The sequence below is a fragment of the Anomaloglossus baeobatrachus genome, unplaced genomic scaffold (assembly GCF_048569485.1).
Source record: "Anomaloglossus baeobatrachus isolate aAnoBae1 unplaced genomic scaffold, aAnoBae1.hap1 Scaffold_2942, whole genome shotgun sequence".
Lineage (NCBI taxonomy): Eukaryota > Metazoa > Chordata > Amphibia > Anura > Aromobatidae > Anomaloglossus > Anomaloglossus baeobatrachus.
This window is the reverse complement of record NW_027442386.1, coordinates 1-16,688: the sequence shown is the minus strand read 5'-3', so window position 1 is coordinate 16,688 and position 16,688 is coordinate 1. Positions and strand designations below refer to the sequence as shown.

Below are 16,688 nucleotides of genomic sequence, written 5' to 3'. Positions count from 1 at the left end.
TCTGGTTATCGCTTCTCGGCCTTTTGGCTAAGATCAAGTGTAGTATCTGTGAGGCTCGGCAGATGCAATGCACACTGGAAGGTTGCGCTTGCTAGTACTCTTAATGTATAGTATATTCATCTAGAGGAAAACATGGCCCTACCAGGATCGAGGCTATTAGACTGAGTAAGTGTGGGGGCTATGGTGCAATGTGCCCCAGGACTGACGACCCTGGAGTGAGTCTGAGCTTGCTGGCTTGGGACCCCGGCGAGCCTTGGGCTCTGTAGCACACCGTACCTTGCCCTTTCATACTTTCTGAGCATATTGCTCTATCCCGGCCTTCTGGCTAGGAAGGGAAATTTTTATAATCATGGTCGGAGGTCCGTTCAGCTTTTTGCTGAGAAACCAACACCCGGTTGGAGGTCCGGGTCAGCTTCGGCTGAGAAACCAACACCCGGTTGGAGGTCTGGGTCAGCTTCGGCTGAGAAACCAACACCCGGTTGGAGGTCCGGGTCAGCTTCGGCTGAGAAACCAACACCCGGTTGGAGGTCCGGTTAGCCTTGGGCTGAGAAACCAACACCGGTTGACGGTCCGGGCAGTTTCGGCTGCGAAACCAACAACTAGTAGCTCTCTACTCCACTTGGGTAAGATGCCTGGGTGGACGCTGGGAGCAACGACAAGGCTCAACCAGGCTTCGGCTTGGGGGAGCACCGAAGATCCCTGACCCTTGCTGTGGCCTTCTGGCTCGGAGGGACGGGGTTGATTTTTGGGGACCCTCTCCTCACGGAGGGGTCCACACGAATCCTAGCCTTGGCACTGTTTTTGGTGTGACTTCGGTCATGCATTTTTTGCGGTGCTTTGGAAAGCTTCATTAAATCAAAATCTGTTCTTATCAGTTTAATATCTGATACGTCCCCTATCTGGGGACCATATATTAAATGGATTTTTAGAACAGGGAGATGGAAAAAGAGCTTGCTCTGTCCACTCCACGCATTGACCTGGTATTGCAGTACCTCCAGGAACGGTGCACCCCTTCTTAACCCAGTTTCCAAAAGCAGAACTCAATTCACCTGATTCATATTAGCCCGATTTAATGAATTGGAAGAAAGCATACGTCTTCATATGCACCTCAATTTGGCCCATTCACTTTTCACACTTCCTCCTTTTGTTTTTTATCTTTCACACTTTTGACTTTCTTTATTCATCCAAATAGCAAACTCATCACCACTCAACCTGACCAACTCGGCTATGTCCCCGTGCTGCAGTTCTCTGTCTTATCTAGATCATTTGCAATTGAATGGAATAGATCCCTTTTGGACAAAGTGGATTCACCTGCTGCTGCAGTGACCACAGGTGTGATAACATCTAGAATTGGCATCTGGTGCGATCTCTCCGCTTCCACTCCAAAGAAAGTTACCTGTTTATTCCTATCATGCATTGGTTTTTGGGGTTTTCTTTGAGTAATGATGATCTCTTTAGTAGTCTGTTGGCGCCCTCTCCTGGAGGAATAGTTTGCTTGCTCTTGGACATTCTAAAAGAGAGGTCATGATAGACATTGAGCTTCTGAGCTCAATTGGGGACAGTCATGGGTGATGAATGTTTGCAACCTACTGCGAAGCCTCATACCGCAATATAAGGAACGTCAAATACTAAGAAAGGGCGGCCTATGAAAGAATTACTACTTTCAATAAGTACACTTAAACGGCTAATTGGGAATAGAAAAACTGTAAAAAGCCCTCTGAGAAAGCCCCCCTCTAACCTTTGATAGTAAGCTTTTCTGTAGTCTGCCTGTTGATGTATTTTCCGTTTGAACTGTGCACAACATGAAGAGACGGAACACTGGCGGCTTGTCACAATGCCCCCCGATGACATCACAATAGCGCTGCTGCCTAGAAAACAAGCTGCGCAGAAGAAGTTGTTCTTTGGGTGGGAGGGTGGGCTAGTGGAAGGAGGGGGCAATCTCTTTTTTTCCCGGGTGGTAGGGGGATGACAGGAGAAGGGAAGCGGGTGGTGAGAAAGGTACAGAGGGCAGGGTTTGGGGGCTGGGAAGGAAAGGGAAAAGATTAGGGTTTGGGGATGATGAAAGGGCTTTCTACGGGTAAGGATGGCAAAGGGTGGCAGTGACGGAAAGTCAGGCAACCTGTCCTGTCCGTCTTTTTGTATCGTGAATTGGAAAGACTGCAAGGGGGAGGGGAGTTGCTTGCGCCCTAAAGGAGGAGTTATTCAGATTCATTGCAGTGGGCGGCGGCTGCAAAACGCACCATTCTTCTTGTTTTGGCTCTGCAAAGCAGCCTTTTCAAGGGTTGGCTTGGGTGACAAAATGTCTTGTGTAGGCGTGGGTTTGTCTCCCTCTCGCTCTCTCTCCCTAAGATGTGTCCGGCATAGGCCAGGGTGCCACTCGAGGCCCAAACCAATTCTGGTTATCGCTTCTCGGCCTTTTGGCTAAGATCAAGTGTAGTATCTGTTCTTATCAGTTTAATATCTGATACGTCCCCTATCTGGGGACCATATATTAAATGGATTTTTAGAACAGGGAGATGGAAAAAGAGCTTGCTCTGTCCACTCCACGCATTGACCTGGTATTGCAGTACCTCCAGGAACGGTGCACCCCTTCTTAACCCAGTTTCCAAAAGCAGAACTCAATTCACCTGATTCATATTAGCCCGATTTAATGAATTGGAAGAAAGCATACGTCTTCATATGCACCTCAATTTGGCCCATTCACTTTTCACACTTCCTCCTTTTGTTTTTTATCTTTCACACTTTTGACTTTCTTTATTCATCCAAATAGCAAACTCATCACCACTCAACCTGACCAACTCGGCTATGTCCCCGTGCTGCAGTTCTCTGTCTTATCTAGATCATTTGCAATTGAATGGAATAGATCCCTTTTGGACAAAGTGGATTCACCTGCTGCTGCAGTGACCACAGGTGTGATAACATCTAGAATTGGCATCTGGTGCGATCTCTCCGCTTCCACTCCAAAGAAAGTTACCTGTTTATTCCTATCATGCATTGGTTTTTGGGGTTTTCTTTGAGTAATGATGATCTCTTTAGTAGTCTGTTGGCGCCCTCTCCTGGAGGAATAGTTTGCTTGCTCTTGGACATTCTAAAAGAGAGGTCATGATAGACATTGAGCTTCTGAGCTCAATTGGGGACAGTCATGGGTGATGAATGTTTGCAACCTACTGCGAAGCCTCATACCGCAATATAAGGAACGTCAAATACTAAGAAAGGGCGGCCTATGAAAGAATTACTACTTTCAATAAGTACACTTAAACGGCTAATTGGGAATAGAAAAACTGTAAAAAGCCCTCTGAGAAAGCCCCCCTCTAACCTTTGATAGTAAGCTTTTCTGTAGTCTGCCTGTTGATGTATTTTCCGTTTGAACTGTGCACAACATGAAGAGACGGAACACTGGCGGCTTGTCACAATGCCCCCCGATGACATCACAATAGCGCTGCTGCCTAGAAAACAAGCTGCGCAGAAGAAGTTGTTCTTTGTGGAAGGAGGGGGCAATCTCTTTTTTTCCCGGGTGGTAGGGGGATGACAGGAGAAGGGAAGCGGGTGGTGAGAAAGGTACAGAGGGCAGGGTTTGGGGGCTGGGAAGGAAAGGGAAAAGATTAGGGTTTGGGGATGATGAAAGGGCTTTCTACGGGTAAGGATGGCAAAGGGTGGCAGTGACGGAAAGTCAGGCAACCTGTCCTGTCCGTCTTTTTGTATCGTGAATTGGAAAGACTGCAAGGGGGAGGGGAGTTGCTTGCGCCCTAAAGGAGGAGTTATTCAGATTCATTGCAGTGGGCGGCGGCTGCAAAACGCACCATTCTTCTTGTTTTGGCTCTGCAAAGCAGCCTTTTCAAGGGTTGGCTTGGGTGACAAAATGTCTTGTGTAGGCGTGGGTTTGTCTCCCTCTCGCTCTCTCTCCCTAAGATGTGTCCGGCATAGGCCAGGGTGCCACTCGAGGCCCAAACCAATTCTGGTTATCGCTTCTCGGCCTTTTGGCTAAGATCAAGTGTAGTATCTGTTCTTATCAGTTTAATATCTGATACGTCCCCTATCTGGGGACCATATATTAAATGGATTTTTAGAACAGGGAGATGGAAAAAGAGCTTGCTCTGTCCACTCCACGCATTGACCTGGTATTGCAGTACCTCCAGGAACGGTGCACCCCTTCTTAACCCAGTTTCCAAAAGCAGAACTCAATTCACCTGATTCATATTAGCCCGATTTAATGAATTGGAAGAAAGCATACGTCTTCATATGCACCTCAATTTGGCCCATTCACTTTTCACACTTCCTCCTTTTGTTTTTTATCTTTCACACTTTTGACTTTCTTTATTCATCCAAATAGCAAACTCATCACCACTCAACCTGACCAACTCGGCTATGTCCCCGTGCTGCAGTTCTCTGTCTTATCTAGATCATTTGCAATTGAATGGAATAGATCCCTTTTGGACAAAGTGGATTCACCTGCTGCTGCAGTGACCACAGGTGTGATAACATCTAGAATTGGCATCTGGTGCGATCTCTCCGCTTCCACTCCAAAGAAAGTTACCTGTTTATTCCTATCATGCATTGGTTTTTGGGGTTTTCTTTGAGTAATGATGATCTCTTTAGTAGTCTGTTGGCGCCCTCTCCTGGAGGAATAGTTTGCTTGCTCTTGGACATTCTAAAAGAGAGGTCATGATAGACATTGAGCTTCTGAGCTCAATTGGGGACAGTCATGGGTGATGAATGTTTGCAACCTACTGCGAAGCCTCATACCGCAATATAAGGAACGTCAAATACTAAGAAAGGGCGGCCTATGAAAGAATTACTACTTTCAATAAGTACACTTAAACGGCTAATTGGGAATAGAAAAACTGTAAAAAGCCCTCTGAGAAAGCCCCCCTCTAACCTTTGATAGTAAGCTTTTCTGTAGTCTGCCTGTTGATGTATTTTCCGTTTGAACTGTGCACAACATGAAGAGACGGAACACTGGCGGCTTGTCACAATGCCCCCCGATGACATCACAATAGCGCTGCTGCCTAGAAAACAAGCTGCGCAGAAGAAGTTGTTCTTTGGGTGGGAGGGTGGGCTAGTGGAAGGAGGGGGCAATCTCTTTTTTTCCCGGGTGGTAGGGGGATGACAGGAGAAGGGAAGCGGGTGGTGAGAAAGGTACAGAGGGCAGGGTTTGGGGGCTGGGAAGGAAAGGGAAAAGATTAGGGTTTGGGGATGATGAAAGGGCTTTCTACGGGTAAGGATGGCAAAGGGTGGCAGTGACGGAAAGTCAGGCAACCTGTCCTGTCCGTCTTTTTGTATCGTGAATTGGAAAGACTGCAAGGGGGAGGGGAGTTGCTTGCGCCCTAAAGGAGGAGTTATTCAGATTCATTGCAGTGGGCGGCGGCTGCAAAACGCACCATTCTTCTTGTTTTGGCTCTGCAAAGCAGCCTTTTCAAGGGTTGGCTTGGGTGACAAAATGTCTTGTGTAGGCGTGGGTTTGTCTCCCTCTCGCTCTCTCTCCCTAAGATGTGTCCGGCATAGGCCAGGGTGCCACTCGAGGCCCAAACCAATTCTGGTTATCGCTTCTCTCGGCCTTTTGGCTAAGATCAAGTGTAGTATCTGTTCTTATCAGTTTAATATCTGATACGTCCCCTATCTGGGGACCATATATTAAATGGATTTTTAGAACAGGGAGATGGAAAAAGAGCTTGCTCTGTCCACTCCACGCATTGACCTGGTATTGCAGTACCTCCAGGAACGGTGCACCCCTTCTTAACCCAGTTTCCAAAAGCAGAACTCAATTCACCTGATTCATATTAGCCCGATTTAATGAATTGGAAGAAAGCATACGTCTTCATATGCACCTCAATTTGGCCCATTCACTTTTCACACTTCCTCCTTTTGTTTTTTATCTTTCACACTTTTGACTTTCTTTATTCATCCAAATAGCAAACTCATCACCACTCAACCTGACCAACTCGGCTATGTCCCCGTGCTGCAGTTCTCTGTCTTATCTAGATCATTTGCAATTGAATGGAATAGATCCCTTTTGGACAAAGTGGATTCACCTGCTGCTGCAGTGACCACAGGTGTGATAACATCTAGAATTGGCATCTGGTGCGATCTCTCCGCTTCCACTCCAAAGAAAGTTACCTGTTTATTCCTATCATGCATTGGTTTTTGGGGTTTTCTTTGAGTAATGATGATCTCTTTAGTAGTCTGTTGGCGCCCTCTCCTGGAGGAATAGTTTGCTTGCTCTTGGACATTCTAAAAGAGAGGTCATGATAGACATTGAGCTTCTGAGCTCAATTGGGGACAGTCATGGGTGATGAATGTTTGCAACCTACTGCGAAGCCTCATACCGCAATATAAGGAACGTCAAATACTAAGAAAGGGCGGCCTATGAAAGAATTACTACTTTCAATAAGTACACTTAAACGGCTAATTGGGAATAGAAAAACTGTAAAAAGCCCTCTGAGAAAGCCCCCCTCTAACCTTTGATAGTAAGCTTTTCTGTAGTCTGCCTGTTGATGTATTTTCCGTTTGAACTGTGCACAACATGAAGAGACGGAACACTGGCGGCTTGTCACAATGCCCCCCGATGACATCACAATAGCGCTGCTGCCTAGAAAACAAGCTGCGCAGAAGAAGTTGTTCTTTGGGTGGGAGGGTGGGCTAGTGGAAGGAGGGGGCAATCTCTTTTTTTCCCGGGTGGTAGGGGGATGACAGGAGAAGGGAAGCGGGTGGTGAGAAAGGTACAGAGGGCAGGGTTTGGGGGCTGGGAAGGAAAGGGAAAAGATTAGGGTTTGGGGATGATGAAAGGGCTTTCTACGGGTAAGGATGGCAAAGGGTGGCAGTGACGGAAAGTCAGGCAACCTGTCCTGTCCGTCTTTTTGTATCGTGAATTGGAAAGACTGCAAGGGGGAGGGGAGTTGCTTGCGCCCTAAAGGAGGAGTTATTCAGATTCATTGCAGTGGGCGGCGGCTGCAAAACGCACCATTCTTCTTGTTTTGGCTCTGCAAAGCAGCCTTTTCAAGGGTTGGCTTGGGTGACAAAATGTCTTGTGTAGGCGTGGGTTTGTCTCCCTCTCGCTCTCTCTCCCTAAGATGTGTCCGGCATAGGCCAGGGTGCCACTCGAGGCCCAAACCAATTCTGGTTATCGCTCTCTCGGCCTTTTGGCTAAGATCAAGTGTAGTGTTGTTCGAAGAGGTGGTTTAAGCTCCAGGCCACCTTAGTACAATGATACAATGCACACTGGAAGGTTGCGCTTGCTAGTACTCTGGGTGGATAGTATATTCATCAAGAGGAAAACATGGCCCTACCAGGATCGAGGCTATTAGACTGAGTAAGGGTGGGGGGCTATGGTACAACGTGCCCCAGGACTGACGACCCTGGAGTGAGTCTGAGCTTGCTGGCTTGGGACCCCGGCAAGCCTTGGGCTCTGTAGCACACCGTACCTTGCCTTTTCATACTTTTTGAGCATATTACCCTATCCTGGCCTTCTGGCTAGGAAGGGAAATTTTTATAATCCCGGTCGGAGGTCTGGTCAGCTTTGGGCTGAGAAACTAACACCCGGTTGGAGGTCCGGGTCAGCTTCGGCTGAGAAACCAACACCCGGTTGGAGGTCTGGGTCAGCTTCGGCTGAGAAACCAACACCCGGTTGGAGGTCCGGTTAGCCTTGGGCTGAGAAACCAACACCGGTTGACGGTCCGGGCAGTTTCGGCTGCGAAACCAACAACTAGTAGCTCTCTACTCCACTTGGGTAAGATGCCTGGGTGGACGCTGGGAGCAACAACAAGGCTCAACCAGGCTTCGGCTTGGTGGAGCACCGAAGATCCCTGACCCTTGCTGTGGCCTTCTGGCTCGGAGGGACGGGGTTGATTTTTTGGGGACCCTCTCCTCACGGTGGGGTCCACACGAATCCTAGCCTTTGCACTGTTTTTGGTGTGACTTCGGTCATGCATTTTTTGTGGTGCTTTGGAAAGCTTCATTAAATCAAAATCTGTTCTTATCAGTTTAATATCTGATACGTCCCCTATCTGGGGACCATATATTAAATGGATTTTTTAGAACAGGGAGATGGAAAAAGAGCTTGCTCTGTCCACTCCACGCATTGACCTGGTATTGCAGTACCTCCAGGAACGGTGCACCCCTTCTTAACCCAGTTTCCAAAAGCAGAACTCAATTCACCTGATTCATATTAGCCCGATTTAATGAATTGGAAGAAAGCATACGTCTTCATATGCACCTCAATTTGGCCCATTCACTTTTCACACTTCCTCCTTTTGTTTTTTATCTTTCACACTTTTGACTTTCTTTATTCATCCAAATAGCAAACTCATCACCACTCAACCTGACCAACTCGGCTATGTCCCCGTGCTGCAGTTCTCTGTCTTATCTAGATCATTTGCAATTGAATGGAATAGATCCCTTTTGGACAAAGTGGATTCACCTGCTGCTGCAGTGACCACAGGTGTGATAACATCTAGAATTGGCATCTGGTGCGATCTCTCCGCTTCCACTCCAAAGAAAGTTACCTGTTTATTCCTATCATGCATTGGTTTTTGGGGTTTTCTTTGAGTAATGATGATCTCTTTAGTAGTCTGTTGGCGCCCTCTCCTGGAGGAATAGTTTGCTTGCTCTTGGACATTCTAAAAGAGAGGTCATGATAGACATTGAGCTTCTGAGCTCAATTGGGGACAGTCATGGGTGATGAATGTTGCAACCTACTGCGAAGCCTCATACCGCAATATAAGGAACGTCAAATACTAGAAAGGGCGGCCTATGAAAGAATTACTACTTTCAATAAGTACACTTAAACGGCTAATTGGGAATAGAAAAACTGTAAAAAGCCCTCTGAGAAAGCCCCCCTCTAACCTTTGATAGTAAGCTTTTCTGTAGTCTGCCTGTTGATGTATTTTCCGTTTGAACTGTGCACAACATGAAGAGACTGAACACTGGCGGCTTGTCACAATGCCCCCCGATGACATCACAATAGCGCTGCTGCCTAGAAAACAAGCTGCGCAGAAGAAGTTGTTCTTTGGGTGGGAGGGTGGGCCTAGTGGAAGGAGGGGGCAATCTCTTTTTTCTTCCCGGGTGGTAGGGGGATGACAGGAGAAGGGAAGCGGGTGGTGAGAAAGGTACAGAGGGCAGGGTTTGGGGGCTGGGAAGGAAAGGGAAAAGATTAGGGTTTGGGGATGATGAAAGGGCTTTCTACGGGTAAGGATGGCAAAGGGGTGGCAGTGACGGAAAGTCAGGCAACCTGTCCTGTCCGTCTTTTTGTATCGTGAATTGGAAAGACTGCAAGGGGGAGGGGAGTTGCTTGCGCCCTAAAGGAGGAGTTATTCAGATTCATTGCAGTGGGCGGCGGCTGCAAAACGCACCATTCTTCTTGTTTTGGCTCTGCAAAGCAGCCTTTTCAAGGGTTGGCTTGGGTGACAAAATGTCTTGTGTAGGCGTGGGTTTGTCTCCCTCTCGCTCTCTCTCCCTAAGATGTGTCCGGCATAGGCCAGGGTGCCACTCGAGGCCCAAACCAATTCTGGTTATCGCTTCTCGGCCTTTTGGGCTAAGATCAAGTGTAGTATCTGTTCTTATCAGTTTAATATCTGATACGTCCACTATCTGGGGACCATATATTAAATGGATTTTTAGAACAGGGAGATGGAAAAAGAGCTTGCTCTGTCCACTCCACGCATTGACCTGGTATTGCAGTACCTCCAGGAACGGTGCACCCCCTTCTTAACCCAGTTTCCAAAAGCAGAACTCAATTCACCTGATTCATATTAGCCCGATTTAATGAATTGGAAGAAAGCATACGTCTTCATATGCACCTCAATTTGGCCCATCACTTTTCACACTTCCTCCTTTTGTTTTTTATCTTTCACACTTTTGACTTTCTTTATTCATCCAAATAGCAAACTCATCACCACTCAACCTGACCAACTCGGCTATGTCCCCGTGCTGCAGTTCTCTGTCTTATCTAGATCAATTTGCAATTGAATGGAATAGATCCCTTTTGGACAAAGTGGATTCACCTGCTGCTGCAGTGGACCACAGGTGTGATAACATCTAGAATTGGCATCTGGTGCGATCTCTCCGCTTCCACTCCAAAGAAAGTTACCTGTTTATTCCTATCATGCATTGGTTTTTGGGGTTTTCTTTGAGTAATGATGATCTCTTTAGTAGTCTGTTGGCGCCCTCGTCCTGGAGGAATAGTTTGCTTGCTCTTGGACATTCTAAAAGAGAGGTCATGATAGACATTGAGCTTCTGAGCTCAATTGGGGACAGTCATGGGTGATGAATGTTTTGCAACCTACTGCGAAGCCTCATACCGCAATATAAGGAACGTCAAATACTAAGAAAGGGCGGCCTATGAAAGAATTACTACTTTCAATAAGTACACTTAAACGGCTAATTGGGAATAGAAAAACTGTAAAAAGCCCTCTGAGAAAGCCCCCCTCTAACCTTTGATAGTAAGCTTTTCTGTAGTCTGCCTGTTGATGTATTTTCCGTTTGAACTGTGCACAACATGAAGAGACGGAACACTGGCGGCTTGTCACAATGCCCCCCGATGACATCACAATAGCGCTGCTGCCTAGAAAACAAGCTGCGCAGAAGAAGTTGTTCTTTGGGTGGGAGGGTGGGCTAGTGGAAGGAGGGGGCAATCTCTTTTTTTCCCGGGTGGTAGGGGGATGACAGGAGAAGGGGAAGCGGGTGGTGAGAAAGGTACAGAGGGCAGGGTTTGGGGGCTGGGAAGGAAAGGGAAAAGATTAGGGTTTGGGGATGATGAAAGGGCTTTCTACGGGTAAGGATGGCAAAGGGTGGCAGTGACGGAAAGTCAGGCAACCTGTCCTGTCCGTCTTTTTGTATCGTGAATTGGAAAGACTGCAAGGGGGAGGGGAGTTGCTTGCGCCCTAAAGGAGGAGTTATTCAGATTCATTGCAGTGTGGGCGGGCGGCTGCAAAACGCACCATTTCTTCTTGTTTTGGCTCTGCAAAGCAGCCTTTTCAAGGGTTGGCTTGGGTGACAAAATGTCTTGTGTAGGCGTGGGTTTGTCTCCCTCTCGCTCTCTCTCCCTAAGATGTGTCCGGCATAGGCCAGGGTGCCACTCGAGGCCCAAAACCAATTCTGGTTATCGCTTCTCGGCCTTTTGGCTAAGATCAAGTGTAGTATCTGTTCTTATCAGTTTAATATCTGATACGTCCCCTATCTGGGGACCATATATTAAATGGATTTTTAGAACAGGGAGATGGAAAAAGAGCTTGCTCTGTCCACTCCACGCATTGACCTGGTATTGCAGTACCTCCAGGAACGGTGCCACCCTTCTCTAACCCAGTTTCCAAAAGCAGAACTCAATTCACCTGATTCATATTAGCCCGATTTAATGAATTGGAAGAAAGCATACGTCTTCATATGCACCTCAATTTGGCCCATTCACTTTTCACACTTCCTCCTTTTGTTGTTTATCTTTCACACTTTTGACTTTCTTTATTCATCCAAATAGCAAACTCATCACCACTCAACCTGACCAACTCGGCTATGTCCCCGTGCTGCAGTTCTCTGTCTTATCTAGATCATTTGCAATTGAATGGAATAGATCCCTTTTGGACAAAGTGGATTCACCTGCTGCTGCAGTGACCACAGGTGTGATAACATCTAGAATTGGCATCTGGTGCGATCTCTCCGCTTCCACTCCAAAGAAAGATACCTGTTTATTCCTATCATGCATTGGTTTTTGGGGTTTTCTTTGAGTAATGATGATCTCTTTAGTAGTCTGTTGGCGCCCTCTCCTGGAGGAATAGTTTGCTTGCTCTTGGACATTCTAAAAGAGAGGTCATGATAGACATTGAGCTTCTGAGCTCAATTGGGGACAGTCATGGGTGATGAATGTTTGCAACCTACTGCGAAGCCTCATAACCGCAATATAAGGAACGTCAAATACTAAGAAAGGGCGGCCTATGAAAGAATTACTACTTTCAATAAGTACACTTAAACGGCTAATTGGGAATAGAAAAACTGTAAAAAGCCCTCTGAGAAAGCCCCCCTCTAACCTTTGATAGTAAGCTTTTCTGTAGTCTGCCTGTTGATGTATTTTCCGTTTGAAACTGTGCACAACATGAAGAGACGGAACACTGGCGGCTTGTCACAATGCCCCCCCGATGACATCACAATAGCGCTGCTGCCTAGAAAACAAGCTGCGCAGAAGAAGTTGTTCTTTGGGTGGGGAGGGTGGGCTAGTGGAAGGAGGGGGCAATCTCTTTTTTTCCCGGGTGGTAGGGGGATGACAGGAGAAGGGAAGCGGGTGGTGAGAAAGGTACAGAGGGCAGGGTTTGGGGGCTGGGAAGGAAAGGGAAAAGATTAGGGTTTGGGGATGATGAAAGGGCTTTCTACGGGTAATGGATGGCAAAGGGTGGCAGTGACGGAAAGTCAGGCAACCTGTCCTGTCCGTCTTTTTGTATCGTGAATTGGAAAGACTGCAAGGGGGAGGGGAGTTGCTTGCGCCCTAAAGAGGAGTTATTCAGATTCATTGCAGTGGGCGGCGGCTGCAAAACGCACCATTCTTCTTGTTTTGGCTCTGCAAAGCAGCCTTTTCAAGGGTTGGCTTGGGTGACAAAATGTCTTGTGTAGGCGTGGGTTTGTCTCCCTCTCGCTCTCTCTCCCTAAGATGTGTCCGGCATAGGCCAGTGGTGCCACTCGAGGCCCAAACCAATTCTGGTTATCGCTTCTCGGCCTTTTGGCTAAGATCAAGTGTAGTATCTGTTCTTATCAGTTTAATATCTGATACGTCCCCTATCTGGGGACCATATATTAAATGGATTTTTAGAACAGGGAGATGGAAAAAGAGCTTGCTCTGTCCACTCCACGCATTGACCTGGTATTGCAGTACCTCCAGGAACGGTGGCAACCCCTTCTTAACCCAGTTTTCCAAAAGCAGAACTCAATTCACCTGATTCATATTAGCCCGATTTAATGAATTGGAAGAAAGCATACGTCTTCATATGCACCTCAATTTGGCCCATTCACTTTTCACACTTCCTCCTTTTGTTTTTTATCTTTCAACACTTTTGACTTTCTTTATTCATCCAAATAGCAAACTCATCACCACTCAACCTGACCAACTCGGCTATGTCCCCGTGCTGCAGTTCTCTGTCTTATCTAGATCATTTGCAATTGAATGGAATAGATCCCTTTTGGACAAAGTGGATTCACCTGCTGCTGCAGTGACCACAGGTGTGATAACATCTAGAATTGGCATCTGGTGCGATCTCTCCGCTTCCACTCCAAAGAAAGTTACCTGTTTATTCCTATCATGCATTTGGTTTTTGGGGTTTTTCTTTGAGTAATGATGATCTCTTTAGTAGTCTGTTGGCGCCCTCTCCTGGAGGAATAGTTTGCTTGCTCTTGGACATTCTAAAAGAGAGGTCATGATAGACATTGAGCTTCTGAGCTCAATTGGGGACAGTCATGGGTGATGAATGTTTGCAACCTACTGCGAAGCCTCATACCGCAATATAAGGAACGTCAAATACTAAGAAAGGGCGGCCTATGAAAGAATTACTACTTTCAATAAGTACACTTAAACGGCTAATTGGGAATAGAAAAACTGTAAAAAGCCCTCTGAGAAAGCCCCCCCTCTAACCTTTGATAGTAAGCTTTTCTGTAGTCTGCCTGTTGATGTATTTTCCGTTTGAACTGTGCACAACATGAAGAGACGGAACACTGGCGGCTTGTCACAATGCCCCCCGATGACATCACAATAGCGCTGCTGCCTAGAAAACAAGCTGCGCAGAAGAAGTTGTTCTTTGGGTGGGAGGGTGGGCTAGTGGAAGGAGGGGGCAATCTCTTTTTTTCCCGGGTGGTAGGGGGATGACAGGAGAAGGGAAGCGGGTGGTGAGAAAGGTACAGAGGGCAGGGTTTGGGGGCTGGGAAGGAAAGGGAAAAGATTAGGGTTTGGGGATGATGAAAGGGCTTTCTACGGGTAAGGATGGCAAAGGGTGGCAGTGACGGAAAGTCAGGCAACCTGTCCTGTCCGTCTTTTTGTATCGTGAATTGGAAAGACTGCAAGGGGGAGGGGAGTTGCTTGCGCCCTAAAGGAGGAGTTATTCAGATTCATTGCAGTGGGCGGCGGCTGCAAAACGCACCATTCTTCTTGTTTTGGCTCTGCAAAGCAGCCTTTTCAAGGGTTGGCTTGGGTGACAAAATGTCTTGTGTAGGCGTGGGTTTGTCTCCCTCTCGCTCTCTCTCCCTAAGATGTGTCCGGCATAGGCCAGGGTGCCACTCGAGGCCCAAACCAATTCTGGTTATCGCTTCTCGGCCTTTTGGCTAAGATCAAGTGTAGTATCTGTTCTTATCAGTTTAATATCTGATACGTCCCCTATCTGGGGACCATATATTAAATGGATTTTTAGAACAGGGAGATGGAAAAAGAGCTTGCTCTGTCCACTCCACGCATTGACCTGGTATTGCAGTACCTCCAGGAACGGTGCACCCCTTCTTAACCCAGTTTCCAAAAGCAGAACTCAATTCACCTGATTCATATTAGCCCGATTTAATGAATTGGAAGAAAGCATACGTCTTCATATGCACCTCAATTTGGCCCATTCACTTTTCACACTTCCTCCTTTTGTTTTTTATCTTTCACACTTTTGACTTTCTTTATTCATCCAAATAGCAAACTCATCACCACTCAACCTGACCAACTCGGCTATGTCCCCGTGCTGCAGTTCTCTGTCTTATCTAGATCATTTGCAATTGAATGGAATAGATCCCTTTTGGACAAAGTGGATTCACCTGCTGCTGCAGTGACCACAGGTGTGATAACATCTAGAATTGGCATCTGGTGCGATCTCTCCGCTTCCACTCCAAAGAAAGTTACCTGTTTATTCCTATCATGCATTGGTTTTTGGGGTTTTCTTTGAGTAATGATGATCTCTTTAGTAGTCTGTTGGCGCCCTCTCCTGGAGGAATAGTTTGCTTGCTCTTGGACATTCTAAATGAGAGGTCATGATAGACATTGAGCTTCTGAGCTCAATTGGGGACAGTCATGGGTGATGAATGTTTGCAACCTACTGCGAAGCCTCATACCGCAATATAAGGAACGTCAAATACTAAGAAAGGGCGGCCTATGAAAGAATTACTACTTTCAATAAGTACACTTAAACGGCTAATTGGGAATAGAAAAACTGTAAAAAGCCCTCTGAGAAAGCCCCCCTCTAACCTTTGATAGTAAGCTTTTCTGTAGTCTGCCTGTTGATGTATTTTCCGTTTGAACTGTGCACAACATGAAGAGACGGAACACTGGCGGCTTGTCACAATGCCCCCCGATGACATCACAATAGCGCTGCTGCCTAGAAAACAAGCTGCGCAGAAGAAGTTGTTCTTTGGGTGGGAGGGTGGGCTAGTGGAAGGAGGGGGCAATCTCTTTTTTTCCCGGGTGGTAGGGGGATGACAGGAGAAGGGAAGCGGGTGGTGAGAAAGGTACAGAGGGCAGGGTTTGGGGGCTGGGAAGGAAAGGGAAAAGATTAGGGTTTGGGGATGATGAAAGGGCTTTCTACGGGTAAGGATGGCAAAGGGTGGCAGTGACGGAAAGTCAGGCAACCTGTCCTGTCCGTCTTTTTGTATCGTGAATTGGAAAGACTGCAAGGGGGAGGGGAGTTGCTTGCGCCCTAAAGGAGGAGTTATTCAGATTCATTGCAGTGGGCGGCGGCTGCAAAACGCACCATTCTTCTTGTTTTGGCTCTGCAAAGCAGCCTTTTCAAGGGTTGGCTTGGGTGACAAAATGTCTTGTGTAGGCGTGGGTTTGTCTCCCTCTCGCTCTCTCTCCCTAAGATGTGTCCGGCATAGGCCAGGGTGCCACTCGAGGCCCAAACCAATTCTGGTTATCGCTTCTCGGCCTTTTGGCTAAGATCAAGTGTAGTATCTGTTCTTATCAGTTTAATATCTGATACGTCCCCTATCTGGGGACCATATATTAAATGGATTTTTAGAACAGGGAGATGGAAAAAGAGCTTGCTCTGTCCACTCCACGCATTGACCTGGTATTGCAGTACCTCCAGGAACGGTGCACCCCTTCTTAACCCAGTTTCCAAAAGCAGAACTCAATTCACCTGATTCATATTAGCCCGATTTAATGAATTGGAAGAAAGCATACGTCTTCATATGCACCTCAATTTGGCCCATTCACTTTTCACACTTCCTCCTTTTGTTTTTTATCTTTCACACTTTTGACTTTCTTTATTCATCCAAATAGCAAACTCATCACCACTCAACCTGACCAACTCGGCTATGTCCCCGTGCTGCAGTTCTCTGTCTTATCTAGATCATTTGCAATTGAATGGAATAGATCCCTTTTGGACAAAGTGGATTCACCTGCTGCTGCAGTGACCACAGGTGTGATAACATCTAGAATTGGCATCTGGTGCGATCTCTCCGCTTCCACTCCAAAGAAAGTTACCTGTTTATTCCTATCATGCATTGGTTTTTGGGGTTTTCTTTGAGTAATGATGATCTCTTTAGTAGTCTGTTGGCGCCCTCTCCTGGAGGAATAGTTTGCTTGCTCTTGGACATTCTAAAAGAGAGGTCATGATAGACATTGAGCTTCTGAGCTCAATTGGGGACAGTCATGGGTGATGAATGTTTGCAACCTACTGCGAAGCCTCATACCGCAATATAAGGAACGTCAAATACTAAGAAAGGGCGGCCTATGAAAGAATTACTACTTTCAATAA

General features: G+C 46.8%; 10 non-coding genes and 1 pseudogene across 10 annotated transcripts; all 11 read left to right on the top strand.

Moving 5' to 3' along the window:
- Positions 1 to 7: 7 nt before the first annotated feature.
- LOC142267274 (U2 spliceosomal RNA) lies at positions 8 to 134 on the top strand (annotated as a pseudogene).
- A 684-nt stretch (positions 135 to 818) lies between these two features.
- On the top strand, positions 819 to 1,014 carry LOC142267268 (U2 spliceosomal RNA). The gene has a single exon (XR_012733189.1). It is a non-coding gene; the product is annotated as a U2 spliceosomal RNA (small nuclear RNA).
- A 1,387-nt stretch (positions 1,015 to 2,401) lies between these two features.
- Positions 2,402 to 2,592, top strand: LOC142267308 (U2 spliceosomal RNA). Its single transcript, XR_012733222.1, has one exon. It is a non-coding gene; the product is annotated as a U2 spliceosomal RNA (small nuclear RNA).
- A 1,369-nt stretch (positions 2,593 to 3,961) lies between these two features.
- Positions 3,962 to 4,152, top strand: LOC142267296 (U2 spliceosomal RNA). The gene has a single exon (XR_012733211.1). It is a non-coding gene; the product is annotated as a U2 spliceosomal RNA (small nuclear RNA).
- A 1,387-nt stretch (positions 4,153 to 5,539) lies between these two features.
- LOC142267257 (U2 spliceosomal RNA) lies at positions 5,540 to 5,732 on the top strand. Its single transcript, XR_012733180.1, has one exon. It is a non-coding gene; the product is annotated as a U2 spliceosomal RNA (small nuclear RNA).
- Positions 5,733 to 7,919: 2,187 nt separating this feature from the next.
- On the top strand, positions 7,920 to 8,116 carry LOC142267270 (U2 spliceosomal RNA). The gene has a single exon (XR_012733191.1). It is a non-coding gene; the product is annotated as a U2 spliceosomal RNA (small nuclear RNA).
- A 1,389-nt stretch (positions 8,117 to 9,505) lies between these two features.
- Positions 9,506 to 9,697, top strand: LOC142267260 (U2 spliceosomal RNA). Its single transcript, XR_012733183.1, has one exon. It is a non-coding gene; the product is annotated as a U2 spliceosomal RNA (small nuclear RNA).
- Positions 9,698 to 11,094: 1,397 nt separating this feature from the next.
- LOC142267256 (U2 spliceosomal RNA) lies at positions 11,095 to 11,285 on the top strand. Its single transcript, XR_012733179.1, has one exon. It is a non-coding gene; the product is annotated as a U2 spliceosomal RNA (small nuclear RNA).
- Positions 11,286 to 12,678: 1,393 nt separating this feature from the next.
- On the top strand, positions 12,679 to 12,869 carry LOC142267259 (U2 spliceosomal RNA). Its single transcript, XR_012733182.1, has one exon. It is a non-coding gene; the product is annotated as a U2 spliceosomal RNA (small nuclear RNA).
- A 1,394-nt stretch (positions 12,870 to 14,263) lies between these two features.
- On the top strand, positions 14,264 to 14,454 carry LOC142267284 (U2 spliceosomal RNA). Its single transcript, XR_012733200.1, has one exon. It is a non-coding gene; the product is annotated as a U2 spliceosomal RNA (small nuclear RNA).
- A 1,387-nt stretch (positions 14,455 to 15,841) lies between these two features.
- Positions 15,842 to 16,032, top strand: LOC142267241 (U2 spliceosomal RNA). Its single transcript, XR_012733167.1, has one exon. It is a non-coding gene; the product is annotated as a U2 spliceosomal RNA (small nuclear RNA).
- The last annotated feature ends 656 nt before the right edge of the window (positions 16,033 to 16,688 follow it).